The sequence below is a fragment of the Antedon mediterranea genome, chromosome 1, assembly GCF_964355755.1.
Source record: "Antedon mediterranea chromosome 1, ecAntMedi1.1, whole genome shotgun sequence".
Classification (NCBI taxonomy): Eukaryota; Metazoa; Echinodermata; class Crinoidea; order Comatulida; family Antedonidae; genus Antedon; species Antedon mediterranea.
Genome location: NC_092670.1, coordinates 7,193,378 through 7,205,399, shown reverse-complemented (window position 1 = coordinate 7,205,399; position 12,022 = coordinate 7,193,378). Strand labels below are relative to the sequence as shown.

The 12,022-nt window shown below is 43.5% G+C and overlaps 1 long non-coding RNA gene across 1 annotated transcript; it reads right to left on the bottom strand.

Annotated features, from left to right (window-relative positions):
* Positions 1-1,797: 1,797 nt before the first annotated feature.
* LOC140054988 (uncharacterized) lies at positions 1,798-12,022 on the bottom strand. The gene is made up of 3 exons (XR_011846597.1): positions 11,913-12,022; positions 2,279-2,398; positions 1,798-2,096 (listed from the first exon to the last, which is right to left on the bottom strand). It is a non-coding gene; the product is annotated as an uncharacterized lncRNA (long non-coding RNA).

Genomic DNA, 12,022 nt, shown 5'->3' with positions numbered 1-12,022 from the left:
CAAATATCACTCCAGTGATACAGTAACTTAGTGTTTTGCATGTATGCCTACCATGTAAGGATAATAGTTAGGTTTGGTATTATACTAGGAGATATAAGTGAAACAAATGTGATGTTGTATTATCAAAACATGATCATGGAGAAATATAAATAGTGCACCGAGAATTGAATGTTTTTAAATCAGTTTACTTCGTGATTTATAGTTCACTATACAGCACCTCAAATGATTGAGATATATGTCTGCTTAACGAATAGGCATACATTACTTATTATGTAATGTTATAACTTTACACATTATGCTTGATAATGCTTTACCATTACCCTGTCATTTGTATTGTCATATGCGGTGCGATTACGTCATAGTTGAATTAAACATGATAACAAATCAAGTTTATTCCACATAAATATTTTTTTAAATAAATGTTAGTATTTGATCTAGAGTTCTGAAGAATATTAGTATACCTTAAAGATGTATTGTCCCCCTGGAAAAAAATTTTTTTTTCAATATTTTTGTTGAATAGGCCATTTTAATTGCACATAAAAGTTATTCACTTTGACCTCAATTTGGATTGAAAAAACTAATTTTTTACACGGGAAAATCGCAATTTAATGCAAAAATTAACCAACCGGAAGCTATTTGTCTGGAAGACAAATGTGTTCCGGTTTAATTTAACCCTTGACCTGAGTTAGCTCATAAATATTCATATTGTATGGATACATCGTGTGGATGATGATGCTTTCCAAATCAACAGCCAACAACTAAAGCAATGCATGCGTGCGAGAGAGTCGAGTAGTGATGCGAGACGAATCTTGAAAAAAACACGAAAACTATAGCTAGCAGAATGCTAAGTTAGAATTACAGTTGGTAACTTTGATGTTGAATCTTATTCATTTAGGTGAGTTTTTGTTTCGGTAACAGGAGAGGCCTAGCTATGCCTAGGCCCGAATTTGCTGCTACTGTACTACTAGTCTTCTACTACTACTACTACTACTACAGTACTAGCACTGACAGTCTCGAGTAGCCTAACTGCTGCCTACTTCTGTCTCTAGAAGTAGAGTGTAGTAGGCCTAGGCAGTACACTGCTAGCTAGGGCTACAGTAGACCACCACCAGAAGGGATGTATTTTTGTTTTAATCATGATGAATTGGTTTAATTTTTAAAGATTTCAACTATCTATTCGGCAGTGAAAATTTAAAAAAAAAGAAAATCTAAATATTGTTTTGGATGTTTTACTGATGCAATATTTTAAAAATATTTTCTGTATCAAATGCAATAGGTTCAAATTGCGGAATGCAAATAAACATTTTATGCAGATATTTTGACACAAATTTCTTTTTTTTTTAGGTTGATTGATTGAACAATAAGAGCAAGTAGTGAGAAACATAAAATGTATCGTACAGTGGCAACATTCACAATTTATTGAAACGTTTCTTACTATACTATTAAAATGACACTTCGTAATGGATGTGAGCGATCTTAGAAGACTATAGCTGTCGTAATTACTGCCACAATCAACACATTGATAATTAGTAGACAAATTGACACAAAAAACAATACAGGATAATAATATAATGATAATATAATGATAATTAATAATAATAATTATAAATAAATAAGGCAGTCAGTTTCTCTCTGTAAAAGAATAACTAAATAGAACAATAATACACAACCAAATACAGTAGAGCTAGCAAAACAGAGTTGGAGGAGCAGAGTCTTCACATATGAAGTTGGCTCCTAATACGAAGAAGAAGAGGAATTCAATAAGATATACTGTATATATATATATTATTAACTCCTTTTGCACTGTAATATTTACAGTAAAATTATGAAGTGTAAGTAAATTTGAAGAATTTATCCTGTGTACTGTTGTAGTAGTTTTTTTTTATTTATTGAATGTTATGTTTACAAAATAATATACTGTACATATAATACAAAAAAAATTATACAATATTTTACAAGCTGGACAAGAACATATTGGCCGAATGCAGCAGGAGAGTCAGAAATATTTTTCCTGCAATATCCAATCATATTCCAATACCGAGTCTATCATTGTTGTCTTTGGGTGACCTCTGTTCCAGTCTTCATCAGCTCAACATCTTTAAAAAAAGTAAAAGCAAAGTATGAAAATCTGGAAAAAATAGATCATGCATATTTAGTGCAAAATTGGGCTAGTGAAATTGCTTACTTTGACATAGTCAAATAAGTATACTACCTTTCTATGGTAATTAAAACACATTACTTATAACTTATAAAAAGAGAAAATAAATATTTGACTTACTACAGTACAGAGAACATTTGTTTGTGTTGTAAAATGGCTAAGCTGGCTTTTCCCCTCTGTCTACTTGTACAGTGCTGCTGGAAGGTTCTCAATTTCAGGCTTGTATTGCAACCATTTTCCCTGAAAAATGTTTGTTTTATTTTTATCATAAAAATTAGTTAAACAAGCTTCAACTGTAAATATATATGGTACAGCAAGCTGGCTGTTGTTGTGAACGGCGCCCGCTGGGTAAACAGACCACCCCTCCGACCGAACGAGGGCGTCGCCCCGACAGCTTGATTTGCATACAGGGGGTATGCAAATGTTAACGTGGGACTTCGACGCCGCCCGAACCGGTCTATTCGAAGCAGGAACCAAGGAGAAACGGACGCAACCGGAATTGACCAATATATTTGGATTTACTGCTTTCGGATACTTGTGTGATTTAGGACAAGCGGGACTGTTAAGGTAAGCCTAGTAGCTTTCATTATCAGGCCATTCCAGCACCGACCTAAAATCACAACATTGGAGCTGCTCGGTAATCTTTATTTTTGGTGGGGAGGCGGGTGCCTTGATTGCCAGCTGGCATTCTTAACGTGATCGGGTTGATTGCGAGGTATTTCGTCCTCTGCTGAAACTATTAACTTATTGTACCTACGGTGCATTTGTTAGTTTATTGAAGTTGGTATATTTATTGAAGGTATAACATACCGGTAAAGTTAATCACGCAGTATTGTGGCATTTGGATACTTGCTGATTAGCGTATCAACGGGGTAGTCGATGCGTACCGGGAGTTGTATTTATTTTGCTATAGTTGAAGTATTAGTGGACAGTTTATTAGGCCGTATCACCTGGTGGGATACTAGGCGTGGCCGTTGAACTGAGTGGCACCACTAATTTTAAATTTGATTGTTTTTTATTGATAACATCTTTTTCGTCCGTCAGTCAGGTTTTTCATCTTGAGAAATTATACTGGCTGTGGGTATTATTGTGTTAACCTCACAGTGGCATTATCGCTCTCCTTTCTTTGCATCGGGGGAAGGTTTAGTGGTAAGTGTTGTTAAACTGTATTGACGTCTTTTTGGATAATCTAGTTGTTTCTCATTGCAGGTTTGCTGGTGAAATATTTTATTATATTTGCATCTCCAACAGCCATTTTGCAATATTGTGTGTGTGTTACTGCATTGACGATATTTTATTCTACTGTTGGGCCTGTAATTTTTATTACGTCTGGCGGTATTTTAATTTGTATCGTACTCTTTGCTTAATAACATCTGTCATACACTGTAACTAGATTTAGGAGCATAACAACCCAATAGAAGAGAGACGATTTTTAGATCATGTCGTCTAATAAGGTTCTAGTTAACTTTTGCCCAGTGCAAGATCTTCATGGAGTCCCTAATGTAGGGAAGAAACGAGCAACTAGAATAATTAAATGGCGGGCTACCCATGGCAACATTACGCCCTCTAATATTAATCAGATACACGGAGTAGCTGGTACTGCCAGGTTGGTGGACTACCTGGATTTTCAGCCGAATCCGAGTTTAAGGGGAGGCGTAGGCCAGATGATTGATAACGTGTCACCTCTAGTGGAAAAGCAAAATAGAGCGGCCAGAAAGGGGTCGCAGGTCTCACAATCTGTAGGTATGGAAGGGGCATACCGGGGGCAAAATGACGGGGGCCATAGTGGTCGATACCACGTCCTCTCATCGCCCCAGGCTACTCCTTTATTAGACGTACCAGGTACGTATTATACTACAGGACCTGCTAGAGATCCTCGTTATCTCGAAGGTGGGCTTAGGGTTTATACGCCATCCACCTTCGCTGGGCGTTCTGACCAGGATAGGAGTAAGAGTAGGTCAACACAACGTAGGAGCTACATCAAAAAGCCATCTCCAATAACCTTAGACTCGTGTTTTAGCTCTAGGGAGGACGAAGAACCGCTAGGTCTAAAACTAGGGCTCGCCGGCGATCTCCATCGGCCAGCGATAGTGACCTTAGTGGGGATGGTGCTGATACTGATAGTAGCAGGAGTAGAGAGTCGGATAGACAGTCGGATAGACATAGTGCAGGGGCTAGGACAGCAGTGGAGTGTCTTAGGGCTACCCCGAGAATCAGGCACTATGAAGGCCGGCAGGGTTTTTTAGAACGGAGGAGGATGCGTAAAAAAGATATACCTAGGTCTCTAACGTTTAGGGGGAGGGGAGACAACTGGTCCTTTTTTAAGTGGCGGTTGGCTTCATTTATAGAGGAGCAGGAACTCACAAACCGTGAAAGTAAGGACGTCCTTACTTGGTGTTTAGACGGGGCGGCGGCTGAGTTCTATGTGAATCTGATAGAAATGGACGCTGATTTGGGCTTTAGGCAGATCATTAAAGCTTTTAACCGACGTTTTAGTGAGGACGAGCTCCCCGCAGTCCTCCAAGCTAAATTAGAGACTGCTACGCAAAATGAGGGAGAGACTATAGAGGAATGGGGAGATAGAGTGCTAACCTTGACTAGAAAGGCGTTTAAGGATTTGCCCAAGGAGTGGATCCAAGAGCAGGCCGTAGTTAGGTTTTGTATTGGGTGCAGGGATGCGGAAGTAGGTAGGCACGTCATGCACAAGCACTGTTCAACTATTCCCAGAGCTATTAGGGAGTTTGAAAAATATGATAGTTATAGGGGGCTATATAGTAAACGTAAGAGTAAGGTTAAGGATACCGTGAAACCTCATGTTAGGTCCACGGTCCGTACTTCTTTTGCACCCCCACTATCTTTTCAGCTACCTTCAGAAGACCAGGACGATACCGAGGGTGAAACTGGCGATGAGGTGTCCATTCAGCAGGTGCGAGGGAGGCCTATGAGGGGAAACCGTGTAACGTTTCAAAGGCCAGCACCAGCTTGGGTTCCTCCGGAACCCGCACCTACTGACGGCCAGAACCATCCTCTTTCTGTGACGTCGGTGCCACCCACCAACAATACTCCTACTACGGAGGCCCGTTTGGCTACTGTGGAGGGTAATTTCCAGACGTTGAATACCAATCTGGGACGGGTGGAGAACACCGTGAACACGGAGATTGCCGCCATGCGGAATCAATTGGATCAGCTCATGCGTTTCCTGAGACCAGGCGAACTGGCTTGCTTTGAATGTAAGGAGGTGGGACACTTCCATAGGGAGTGTCCAAGGTTAGCGAGCCGTTTGCGTCAGGTTAGTGGCAATGAGCAGGATCCGTTAAACGAGTAAGGGTTGGGTCAGAGGGCCGACGACCTAACCCGGTTCCGGAAGCTGGCCAGAAAGAGGATGGTTCGTCAACTATCTCCAAGCTGGGCCCGATGGCCAAGCCTGTAAGTACAGAGGGGGTAGCACCGGATCCTGTGACGATCATTGAGCCATCTGCAATTAGCTCAGGGCTGATTGAATCATCTACACCGACGACAACCAAAACTGAAGAGACTCAAACCCGGATGGTTATCAATAGGGTAAAATCGTTGAATGCGTTGCATGCAACTGCTTTTGTCAATGGTACCAAAATTGACGCAGTCGTGGATACTGCAGCGGATTTTACCATACTATCCGATAAGGTTTATAAAAGTCTAGATCCGGCACCACCTGTGGTGTCCACCCTGTCCTTTACTTTGGCAGGGAGGGGGACATCTATGCCAGGGTCGAAGGTGGGGCCGCTACAGTTTACATTGGGAACCAAAGAGTACCATGAATTCTTTTATGTTGCCCCCATCAATGACGATATGCTCTTGGGTGGTGATTTTCTTCATCCACAGAGAGCCGTTATCGATTGTGGGAATTTGCTTTTGGCAACTGGGGGCAGTACCATATCTCTAAGAGGGGATTCACCGGTGGAACCTAGGGTTGCCCAGGTAACGGTGGCTAAACGGAGAGTAATTCCTCCTCACTCAGCCGCTCATGTTAAATGTAAACTTGTGACTAACAATTTATCTATGCCTGATTTCTTTATAGAGCCAGTTCCAACTACTGATGATGTGGCGATACCGGCAACTTTACATCTACGCACTGATGCGCCATGCATCTGTGTCATCAACACATCTGATCACTACCTTACTATGAAAAAGGGTAGACAGATAGGTACGGCCAGGGAAGCTGAAGGGGTGAGTGTGTTCCAGACGGGGGTGACTCCGTCCGAGGATGCTTTGTCGAATCAAGCGGACGATGACGGTGACCAACCTGAGGGGGTGCCGGCGCACCTAGTGGGTATGTTGGACTCTTCGAGATCTAATCTCTCAAGTGAAGAGGCTGACGCGCTCACTAAACTACTGGTTGATTATCAGGATGTCTTCGCCGCTCATCAGTTCGACATTGGCACTTTTGGTGATATTGAACACAGCATCGACACCGGAGATGCCTCACCAATCAGGCAACGGCTCCGCCATACTCCTATGCGCTTTGTGGGGGAGGAGGAAAAGGAGATAAAGAAGATGTTGGAGGCTGGTGTTATTCAACCATCCATGTCCGAATGGGCATCACCGCCTGTGTTGGTCCGGAAGCGCGATGGTTCTGTGCGCTTTTGCATTGACTATCGAGCTCTCAACAACATCACGACTAAAGATGCGTATCCATTACCTCTGATTCGTGATTGCCTTGACACACTGTCGGGGAATATCTGGTTTTCTAAACTGGACGCGATTTGGGGGTATTGGCAGATTAAGATGAAGGATGAAGACCGTAAGAAGACAGCGTTTATCACCAAGCATGGCCTGTATGAATTCGTGAAAATGCCATTTGGTCTTACCAATTGTCCTGCAACCTTCTCCCGTGCCATGGGTTTGGTGCTGCGGGGATTGGCGTGGGATACGGTATTGGCATTTCTCGATGATATTGTCGTGCTAGGTAAAACGTTTGACGATCATCTCAGCAACCTCTCTCAGGTTCTGCAGCGATTTCGTGTTAACAACTTTAAACTTAAACCTAAAAAGTGTGTTTTCTTTCAGAAACAGGTTGAATTTTTAGGGCGAATCGTTGGGGAGGATACGGTGGCGGTGTCCGATTCGGATATAAAGGCTGTTCAAGACTGGCCGACACCTACCAATCTGAGAGAAGTACAGCAGTTCTTGGGGTTGGCTAATTACCATAGAGAGTTCATTGAGAACTTTGCTGGTTTAGCTGCACCTCTATATGAACTCACTAAAAAAGAGGTGAAGTTTCACTGGGATGAGGAACAACAACAAGCGTTCACCGACCTGAAAGCTGCTCTCGTTCAACCTCCTCTACTCGCCTTGCCGAACGGGACTGATGAATTTAATCTGGATGTCGACGCTTTGGATCAAGCGCTAGGAGGCGAGCTGCTCCAGGTGCAGGATGTAAGGAGAATGTAATTGCATACGCAAGTGCTCGTCTAACTCATGAACAACGGAACTATTGCACTACACGCAAGGAGTTGCTAGCAATTGTGTTCATGACAAGGCATTTTAGGCACTACCTTCTAGGCAGACCTTTTAGAGTGCGGACTGATCACAACAGTCTGACCTGGCTCCTCAACTTCAAGCAACCACAGGGGCAACTCGCTCGGTGGATCGAGGAGCTGAGCCAGTACCACCTGCTGATTGAACACCGCCGAGGGCAACACCATGGCAACGCCGATGCTCTTTCTCGCCGACCAGAAACTCATGACAGTAGCCACGAACGGCCTGCGCTTGAAGGGCTTCCCTGTGGGGGCTGTTCGTACTGTCAACGAGCGGATGCGAGATGGTCAGCGTTCCAGGATGAAGTGGACGACGTTGTGCCCATCGCGCACGTACACCAGGTAGCCGTGGACCACCTGGAGGGTACTCTGCCAGGGGACGATGTTCCTTGGGACCCCGGTGGACAAGTAAGTATAGAGGTATCACGGACTGCTACTAACGGTACGATTCAGTTTTCTTTCCTACAGGACGATGATGGTGGACGAGTGGCTGCAGTACAGCTACGGCCGAAGGGAGCCGAGTGTTGGGGTTACTCACTGGATGAGCTACGGCAACATCAAACGAGTGATCCTGATTTGGCACCTGTTCTGGACTGGTTGCGGAATGGGGAACCCTCCGAGAATCAGCTGTTTATCTCCAGCGCTGCCACCAAACACTACTGGCTGAACAGGCAACGCTTGCATCTCACGGAAGCAGGTATACTGTTCATCAACCAAGCAGAGGGTACCGGACGACTACTTGTGTTGCCCAAGGAGCTACACGCCGTAGCTTTTAGGTTACATCATGATTTGCCGTCGGCGGGTCATCAAGGGGTCGCCCGGACCAAGTTCCAATTGAAGGAGAAGTTTTTCTGGTACGGTATGGGCGGGGATATACAGAGGTATGTACAGACTTGCAATATTTGTAATAGAAGCAAGAAGGCTACTCGGCAAGGTCGACACCGGTTGACTGAATTCCAGGCCGGCGTTCCCATGGAACGCGTACATATCGATTTCCTCGGCCCGTTACCAAAAACTGAACAGGGGAATATTTACGTTCTTATGATGGTCGACCAATTCACAAAATGGGTTGAGATCAGCCCGCTCCCGTCTCAGGTGGCGGAGGTAACCGCTAGAGCCCTAGTAAGGGACTTCTTCTCTAGATTCGGTGTACCTTTTCAGTTACACTCAGACCAGGGGAGAAATTTTGAGAGTGAATTGTTTGCATCTTTATGTAAAGTTTTACAGATCCACAAGACCCGGACGACAAGCTACCGACCGGCGGCTAATGGTCAAGTAGAGCGATTCAATCGCACACTTATGGATGCTGTACGATGCTTCGTTGGGAAGAGACAACGAGACTGGGATGTCTATCTACCGCAGATTGCTGGTGCACTACGCGCCACGGTGAACCGCTCGACTGGTATTACTCCAAACATGCTGATGCTGGGCCGAGAGGTTAATTTACCAGCTGATCTCATGTTCGGAGAATGCCGGTCCACTGATGAGCAGGAAGCCGCTATCTACGTTGCAGATTTGGTGAAAGCGACCCGTGATGCCCATGGCATCGCTAGGGATACGCTAAAGCAGACTCAGAAGAGAATGAAACGGGACTATGACCTTCGAGTGCTGGAACGTCCATACCAATGTGGGGACAAAGTCCACGTTCTGGACAACGCTACCCTTCGGGGGAAGTGCAAGAAATTGTGTCCCCCCTGGAAGGGGCCCGGTATTATTACTAACGTTATTAGCTCTTGTTTATTTCAGGTGCAGCTGAGAAATAAGACGGTGGTGTTAAATCATGATAAGCTGAAGCCCTGTCGGGATCGACAACTTCCCAAATGGCTGGCTGATTTTCATTTACCCCCTCTCTCTTCACCTACAGATCCGGATGCAGGACCGTTGTATTGTCTATGTCGCCAGCCCTGGGCCGGCTCATTTATGATACAATGTGACTATTGCGAGGTGTGGTACCACGGTGCATGTGTGAATATTGCACCATCTGAGGCCTTGGACATCGACTTATATCGATGTGCGGACTGCAAGTCCTCGGTTAACAATTAGGTACTCGCGTTTATTTTCTCTTCTCCCTCAGATAGGGGTCAGTTGCCGTTTGCTGACGGAAGCGGGGGACGGTACTACTGGCATGTCTCACGGCCATTGACTACCTGAAGAGATCGTTGGGAGCAGTCTACATAGCTACGGGTATCGGGTATTTTTTCACGTACGAAATTCACCCGGTTCACCCCCGAGGTGGATCCAGGACGGGGTGCCCGCTTTTCAAACACGGGAGGAGTGTTGTGAACGGCGCCCGCTGGGTAAACAGACCACCCCTCCGACCGAACGAGGGCGTCGCCCCGACAGCTTGATTTGCATACAGGGGGTATGCAAATGTTAACGTGGGACTTCGACGCCGCCCGAACCGGTCTATTCGAAGCAGGAACCAAGGAGAAACGGACGCAACCGGAATTGACCAATATATTTGGATTTACTGCTTTCGGATACTTGTGTGATTTAGGACAAGCGGGACTGTTAAGGTAAGCCTAGTAGCTTTCATTATCAGGCCATTCCAGCACCGACCTAAAATCACAACATTGGCGCATCCTGTGTCTTGAAGTCTCTGGAGTTCAAGGCGATGTCACTGGGGAGGAGTGCCACTATCCAACGGTCCTCCTGCATCCGGATCTGTAGGTGAAGAGAGAGAAAGTAAGTTAAAATCAACCAGCCATTTAGGAAGCTGTCGATCCCGACAAGGCTTCAGCTTGTCATGATTTAAAACCACTGTCTTGTTTCTCGTTCGGAATGTAGCTAAGATTGATGGCATATAGCCTAGGCCAGTCTATGAAGAGTACAATGTATAGGGCCTAGCTGGGCATCTTCTGCAGGGACCCGATTGTCACAGTCTGCTTGCTACTAGCCTAGTAATATGCAGCAGCTAGGCCTAGTCCTGAACTGAAAAAATCCCAGGCTAAGTTAATTAATTTACCTTCCTGTTATTATTGCGTTATATATATTATTTTATATAACACCTAAATAAATTCCTGTCATTTGATTGGACGATTGTGGGTCACATGGCGTGCAATAGTACGCACTATTCAACGATCGTTAAATAGTACTTTTTGAAACATTTTTGTGTACGAAAAAAAAAACGTCTCGCGGATGAAAAAAAATCTAGTACACAAATTATCCTATGATAATATGGCTATGTACTGTGAAATACAACAGCGCCACCTGTCGTCTGGTCTCAGTTTCATTTGTAAACACCACCGCAAGATATGCAACAGCAGCAGATATTTGTGTACGATTTGGACATTATGTACTAATTTCATTCAAAAAGGCATTTAAATTAGCTTTAGATCGTTTTTAGGATTTTGATTAATTAATGGGGACATCCCTGCAAGACGTGGAATTGTTGGAAAAACCATAATTAGCTTAGATAAGTTCCAATTGTCTGTCGAAGTTTTGCCTTTCAGCCAAGCTAGTACTAGGCTACTAGGTCTAGCCTAGGCCATGCTAGTATTAGGCTAGGCCTAGCCTAGGCGTTTTAGCCTTGCTAGGCCTAGGATTGTTTGGTCGTTTGTTGACATAATTAACACAAAAGTAGGTGTGTTTACAAAATCCATATAAATATAACATTTAATATAAAATTATTAAAAACGAAATGTTACTGTTTTTAATCAATGTGTGTGAATGAAATGTAGTAAGCTTTGGCTAGGGCTACCTTTTATTTGATTCAAATAACTATAATTTATTTATATGTTATATAAAACAAATAATGAATGTTTTGTATTCGTGTAATGGTACAAATAATGGCACTTGGTGAATGATGAAAGGTTATATTTCAACTCGGCTCATCGCCTCGTTGAAATATAACCTTTCATCATTCACCTCGTGCCATTATTTGTACCATTACACTCATAAACATTCATTATTTGTATAATATTGGATCAGGTGCCGTTTTCGGCCACCTCGACTTGTATGGACTATACCATTATTATGATAGGGGTGTGGTGTATTATGTTTTATGTAGAGAAGGGTGTCTATTGAATGGGAAGACAATACAATTGTTCTGTTATGTAACCTACAATACAGAACATCAAAAACTAGCAAGCATGTACTTTTTATAAGGCATGTTATTATTAGGTACTGTGTTATGGAATGCCAAGATTTTGTAACAATATTAACTATATAAGTAGGTAACTTATTTAAATTATTATTTTTTTATTTATTATTTAAAATAATCATCTAGGCCTACTTACCGACAAATTAACAGCTCAGCTTTACATATTTATACGATCAGGCCAGGGAAACCCACAGTCGAGTCGCGTCGATCTCTGTGGTGTTGTTGTTGTACATACAACGTGCATCG